A 6,440-nucleotide genomic window follows, 5' to 3' on the forward strand; every position below is an offset into this window, starting at 1 on the left:
ATTTTAGTGGGATTGCTTCAAGTTTCTCTCCATTTAGTTTGATGTTGGCTACTGGTTTTCTATATATTTCTTTTATTATGTTCAAATATGAGCCTTGAACTCCTGATCTTTCCAAGACTTTTATCATGAGGGATGTTGGATTTTGTCAAATGCTTTCTCAGCATCTAGTGAGACAATCACATGGTTTTTGTCTTTGAGTTTGTTTATGTAGTGAATTACATTGATGGATTTCTGTATATTGAACCATCCCTGCATCCCTGGGGTGAAGCCTACTTGATAATGGTGGATGAACGTTTTGATGCGTTCTTGGATGGTTTGCAAGAATTTTACTGAGTATTTTTGCATCGATATTCATAAGGGAAAATTGGCCTGAAGTTTTCTTTCTTTGTTAGGTCCTTGTGTAGTTTAGTTATGAGTAATTGTGGCTTCATAGAACGAATTGGGTAGAGTACCTTCCTTTTCTATTTTTGGAATATTTTGAGAAGTATTGGTATTAGGTCTTCTTTGCAGGTCCGATATAAGTCTGCAGTAAACCCATTTAGTCATGGGCTGAATTGTGTAGAGTACCTTCCTTTTCTATTTTTGGAATATTTTGAGAAGTATTGGTATTAGGTCTTCTTTGCATGTCCAATATAAGTCTGCAGTAAACCCATCTAGTAATGGGCTGTTTTTGGTTGGGAGACTATTAATGACTATTTCTATTTCAGTAGCCAATATGGGACTGTTTAGACCATTGATCTGACCTAGTATCTGTTTAGAAAATTGTTCATTTCATCCAGGTTTTCCAGTTTTGTTGAGTATAGGTTTTTGTAGTAGGCTCTCATGAATTTTTGGATTTCCTCAGTGTCTGTTGTTAAGTCTCCCTTTTCATTTCTGATCTTGTTAATTAGGATAATGTTTCTGTGCCCTTTAGTTAGTCGGGCTAAGGGTTTATCTATGTTGTTGGTTTTCTCAAAGAACCAGCTCCTAGTTTGGTTGATTCTTTGTATAGTTCTTTTTGTTTCTATTTGGTTGATTTCAGCCCTGGGTTTCATTATTTCAAGCCTTTGACTCCTCTTGGGTAAATTTGCCTCTTTTTGTTCTAGAGCTTTCATATGTGCTGTCAAATTGCTGGTATATGCTCTCTCCAGTTTCTTTTTGTAGGCACTTTATGCTATGAGTTTTCCTCTTAGGACTGCTTTCATTGTGTCCCATAAGTTTGGGTATGGCTTCATTTTCATTAAACTCTGGAAAGTCTTTAATTTCTTTCTTTATTTCTTCCGTGACCAAGTTATCACTGAGTAGAGTGTTGTTGAGCTACCACGTGTATATGGGCATTCTATTGTTTATGTTGTTATTGAGGAGCAGCCTTAGTCCATGGTGATCTGATAGGATACAAGGAATTATTTCAGTCTTTCTGTTGAGGCCTGATTTGTGACCAACTATATGGTGAGTTTTGGAGAAGGTTTCATGAGGGGCTTAGAAGAAGGTATATCCTTTTGTTTTAGGATTAAAAAGTTCTATAGATATCTGTTAAATCTATCTGTTTCATAACTTTTGTTAGTCTCATTTTGTCTTTGTTTAGTTTCTATTTCCATGATCTGTTCATTGCAGAGAGTGGGGTACTGAAATCTCCCACTATTATTGTGTGCAGTGCAATGTGTGCTTTGAGCTTTAGTAAAGTTTCTTTAATGAATGTAGATGCCCTTTGATTTGGAGCATAGAGGTTCAGAATTGAGAGTTCTTCTTGGTAGATCATACCTTCGATGAATATGAAGCGTCCCTCTTTATCTTTTTTGATCACTTTAGGGTGAAAGTTGATTTTATTTGATATTAGAATGGCTACTCCAGCTTGTTTCTTGGGACCATTGGGCTGGAGGATTGTTTTCTATCCTTTTATTCTGAGGTAGTGTCTGTCTTTGTCACTGAGGTGGGTTTCCTGTATGCAGCAAAATGTTGGGTCCTGTTTACGTACCCAATCTGATAGTCTATGTCTTTCTATTGGGGAATTGAGTCCATTGATATTAATAGATATTAAGGAAAGGTAATTGTTGCTTCCTGTTATTTTTTTTTGTTAGAGTTGGAATTCTGTTCCTGTAGCTATCTTCTTTTAATTTTGTTGGAAAATTAATTTTTTGCTTTTTCTCGGATGTAGTTTCCCTCCTTGTGTTGGAGTTTTCCATTTATTACTCTTTGAAGGGCTGGATTTGTAGAAATATATTGTATAAATTTGGTTTTGTCATGGAATACTTTGGTTTCTCCATCTATGGTAATTGAGAGTTTTGCTGGGTATAGTAACTTGGGCTGGCATTTGTTTACTTTTTAGGTTTGTATGATGTCACTCCCGGATCTTCTAGCTTTTACAGTCTCTGGGGAGAAGTCTGGTATGATTCTGAAAGGCCTGCCTTTATAGGTTACTTGACCTTTTTCTCTCACTGCTTTTAATATTCTTTCTTTGTTTTGTGCATTTGGTATTTTGACTATTATGTGGTGGGAAGAATTTCTTTTCTGGTCCAGTCTATTTGGAGTTCTATAGGTTTCTTATATGTTCACGGGCATCTCTTTCTTTAGGTTAGGGAAGTTCTCTTCTATAATTTTGTTGAAGATATTTACTGGCCCATTACATTGGGAATCTTCACTCTCCTCTATACCTATTATCCTTAGGTTTGGTCTTCTCATTGTGTCCTGGATTTCCTGGATGTTTTGGGTTGGGAACTTTTTGCCTTTTGTGTTTTCTTTGTCTGTTTTGTCAATGTTTTCTATGGTATCTTCTGTGCCTGAGATTCTCTCTTCTACCTCTTGTATTTTGTTGGTGACACTTGCATCTATGTTTTCTGACTTCTTTCCTAGAATTTCTATCTCCAGAGTTGTCTCTCTTTGTGATTTCTTAACTTTTTCTACTTCTATTTTTAGGTCCTGGATGGTTTTGTTCAGTTTCTTCACCTGTTTGGTTGTACTTTCCTGTAATTCTTTAAAGGATTTTTGTGTTTCCTCTTTAAGGGCTTGAACCTGTTTACTTGTGTTCTCCTGTATTTCTTTAAGGGAGTTATTCATTGTCTTCTTAAATTCCTCTATCACCATCATGAGATATGATTTTAGATTCAAATCTTGCTTTTCTGGTGTTTTGGCATCTCCAGGACTTGCTTTGGTGGGAGTACTAGGTTCTGATGAAGTCAAGTAGTCTTGGTTTCTGTTGGTAAGATTCTTGCATTTGCCTTTCGCCATCTGTTGATCTCTGGTGTTAGATGATTTTGCTGTCTCTGGTTGGAGCTTGTTCCTCCTGTGGGTCTGTAAGCCAGTTTCAGCACTTCTGGGAGATCAGCTCTCCTCAGGTAAGACCTGTGTGCAGTGAGCTGTGGATCAGTTGTCCCTCCTGAGTCCTGGGGTCAGACCACACCCTGGAGACAGGCTCTCCACTTGTGGGAAAGGGGCAAAGAGGGCTGTGGATATGCAGTCCCTCCTAGGTGAAGAGGGAGGTAGAAAGGATCCTGTGCTGGCTACCCTGTCACTTCTGAGGCCTGTGCCCCCTGGCTGGTCCTGTCTTAGAAGGTCACCGGAGAGAAAATGGAGATCTCACCTGAGTCTCTGGGTTGGAGCAAGGTCTCCTGAAGGCAAGGTCTCTGCTTGCAAGGAAGGGGCAGAGAGGGCTATGGATCTGCAGTACCTCAGTCTGTAGTCCAACTCTCAACAATGGTCAATAGCAGCTGTGAATGTAAGTCCAAGGATCTAGCAGTTGCTCAGTCTCACAAGGCCAGCAGGAGAAGAAGAGAGAGTAAGGCCTCCCCTTTTATGAGGAGAAAAGGAGTTGGGTAGAGAGGTGGGTGAGGGGAGAAAGATGGATTGATAGGATGTGCATCATGTACAGTAAATACATTTATTTTAAAAACACTGAAAGGAAGGAAGGAAGGAAGGAAGGAAGAAAGAAAGAAAGAAAGAACAGAAAGAACAGAAAAGAAGAGAAACCCAGGACTTTGGAGTCACTGATGCCTCTCTGTTCTAGCATAAGTTGCCAAGGATCCCAGTTTCTTTGCCTCCCCCTCTCTGTTATATCACCACTCCACTTTATTTGCCTCCCAATTACCAAATGCAGAGCAGAAATGTTAGCTTTTTTTTTTTTTTTTTTTTTTTTTTTTTTGAGGTTGGGTGACCAAAACAATCTTTGCTAAACTCATACTTGCAGATTAAGCTCTTTAGGTAGATTCTTTATTTCTCTCCTGGAAAATTAAGAAACAAAGAACACATATTGTAATTCTTTTAATAAATATATTGTGCTAGAAGTAATCACTATATCCATGAATACTTATATTTTATGGTATAATCTTAACATATTTTAAAATAATGAAAGCTCTTAACTTATGATATCATTGCACATGTTTGATTAGTTTACTAAATGAAGGAAAGGATTAAGTTTACCGTTGTGGAGAATGTTCTTACTGTTTCTGCATAACCTAACATTAAACCTCTGCAATGTCAATCACCTTTGCATTGGGGCAAATGGGATGTGTTCGAAGGACAGTTAAATCTCACATGTTAGGGGTGAGCTAGTGGCAAAGAGAGTGCAAAATTATGCTAGTCACATTGTAAATTATGTCTCATTAAGTTCTTTGTTATAGCTCTAAGAAGCACAGTAGGTGTTTCTTTCCTGTTTGACCTTTGCCCTTCTCTTCCACTGTCTCTTCTCTTCAGCTCATCAAGTATTTTCCTGCCCATTAATGTAAAATGTCTTAAGAGACAAGTCAATGAGACTGTTCAGTTTTAGGGATTCATGCTGTCTTTCTTGCATGGAAATCATAGCAAGGAACTCAGCAAAAGTAGTGATTGAATTCCAGAGTTAGCCAACAACTTGTTCCAAAATGTTGACTATATATTCATAAACAAATCTATCATAATTTAATTAGGAGTGATACAAAACTTTATATCTTGACCTAACATCTTTGTGAAAACATGCAAGTATTGGAATAATCTTAAACAACATTGGCAGTTTCCACCATCTGAATGAACACTGTCAATCTGCTAAAATGGTTGGGTATTTATAGTTTAAACATTAGATGCTGAGTGCTCACTATCAGTATTTTCTGAAATGACGTCTAGAACTATTCATTCATTGTATTTTCGAAAGACATTGTTTCTTACTGCTTTTTGCCACTAGATGGAAGAAGCAGGTTAACAAAATGATACTGTTGGTGCTTCCGTCAACCCGGCCCAGAAACAACCAGAAGCCTGCGTTTGAAACAAGGGCAATATCAGCAGCCTTTTATTTGCTTTTATAGCAGTATTTTTTTTTTTTTATATATGAACACTGAATCTATGAGCAGCATTTTTGGAGGTGAACTTTCTTTTATGATCTTTAAGAATTATAAATTCTATATTTAATTTGTGCTTATGTATAATTCTGGGGATGGAATCCAGGGCCTTGTGCAAGATAGGCAAGCATTTTCCCGTGGAGCCACAGCCCATGTTCTGGTTTGATATCTTGACTTTAAGATGACCTCAGCACTTGTCTCTTCCAGTGAGGCCAAGATTATGCTTAAGAAACAAAATACATATATATTCATAAGCAAAATATGTACATATGCATGAAAACATCATAATGAAGCCCAATGCTTTGTGCGCTAATTAGGAATAATATTAATAAAAAATAAAATTAATATAATTACAAATTTTAAAGGTAAGAGTAAAAAACAACTGTTAGCTTGAGGGGACACAAAAATTAAAATTATATTTAAAATGTTGCTAACATGTGTGCCAGAAGAAAATTCTTAGTAATCACTCAAGGTAATGTGCTCCCATATGAACATTAAACCACATTCATTCAGTTGTTTCTTTATGTCATAGGTGTATACCAAGAAATCTGCACATCATGGATATTGAAAGAGATACTGTAAACCACCCCGGGGATGACTGGTGATAGCTCCTCTTTATGAGATATTTCATTCTAGAAGAGAACTGAGCAAAAGAAGAGACAAATACATTGATACATTCTTTAAAATTCAGAAATGCCTAAGTACTAGAAATTGACATAATGTTTGGATGACAATGCTTGCATGAGGATGGTGGCTCAAACTGTTATTTTTGTCTGAAAAACAACACAGATCACTTCGTGAAGGAACTTGAATTAAAATAGTTCCTCTAAGCAAGAAGATCAAGGTATAGATCTGTACAGAGAGGTAGAGAGACTGAAGGAACATATATAAACAATGACAATTTAAAAATATTGAAAGATGGAAGGGCAATCTTTTTAAAGTAATTTAAATATTTTCACAGAGAGGGCATTATTTTTAAGAATATGTGATGATGCATATAGGAAATGTCATAAGCTAAAGCACCTTGCAGAGGAGAATGGAAAGCACTGGGAACAGTAAAACTCACTTGGAAATGGAAACTCATTTAGGATGAGCTAGCTGAGAAGTCCACTTGATGGTTATGAGTGCTCTGTCAAGGTACAGGCTTTCTGTGCACGT

General features: G+C 37.0%; 1 protein-coding gene across 1 annotated transcript in view; it reads left to right on the top strand.

Moving 5' to 3' along the window:
• The window catches only part of CUNH4orf33 (chromosome unknown C4orf33 homolog), a 67,464-nt gene extending 61,598 nt beyond the window's left edge, over positions 1-5,866 (top strand). Inside the window, exon 8 of the mRNA XM_031376714.1 lies at positions 5,815-5,866. The gene's annotated coding sequence lies outside the window, so the exon portion shown is untranslated. The remainder of the gene's footprint in view (positions 1-5,814) is intronic.
• Positions 5,867-6,440: the final 574 nt, after the last annotated feature.

The sequence above is a fragment of the Mastomys coucha genome, unplaced genomic scaffold (assembly GCF_008632895.1).
Source record: "Mastomys coucha isolate ucsf_1 unplaced genomic scaffold, UCSF_Mcou_1 pScaffold17, whole genome shotgun sequence".
Classification (NCBI taxonomy): Eukaryota; Metazoa; Chordata; class Mammalia; order Rodentia; family Muridae; genus Mastomys; species Mastomys coucha.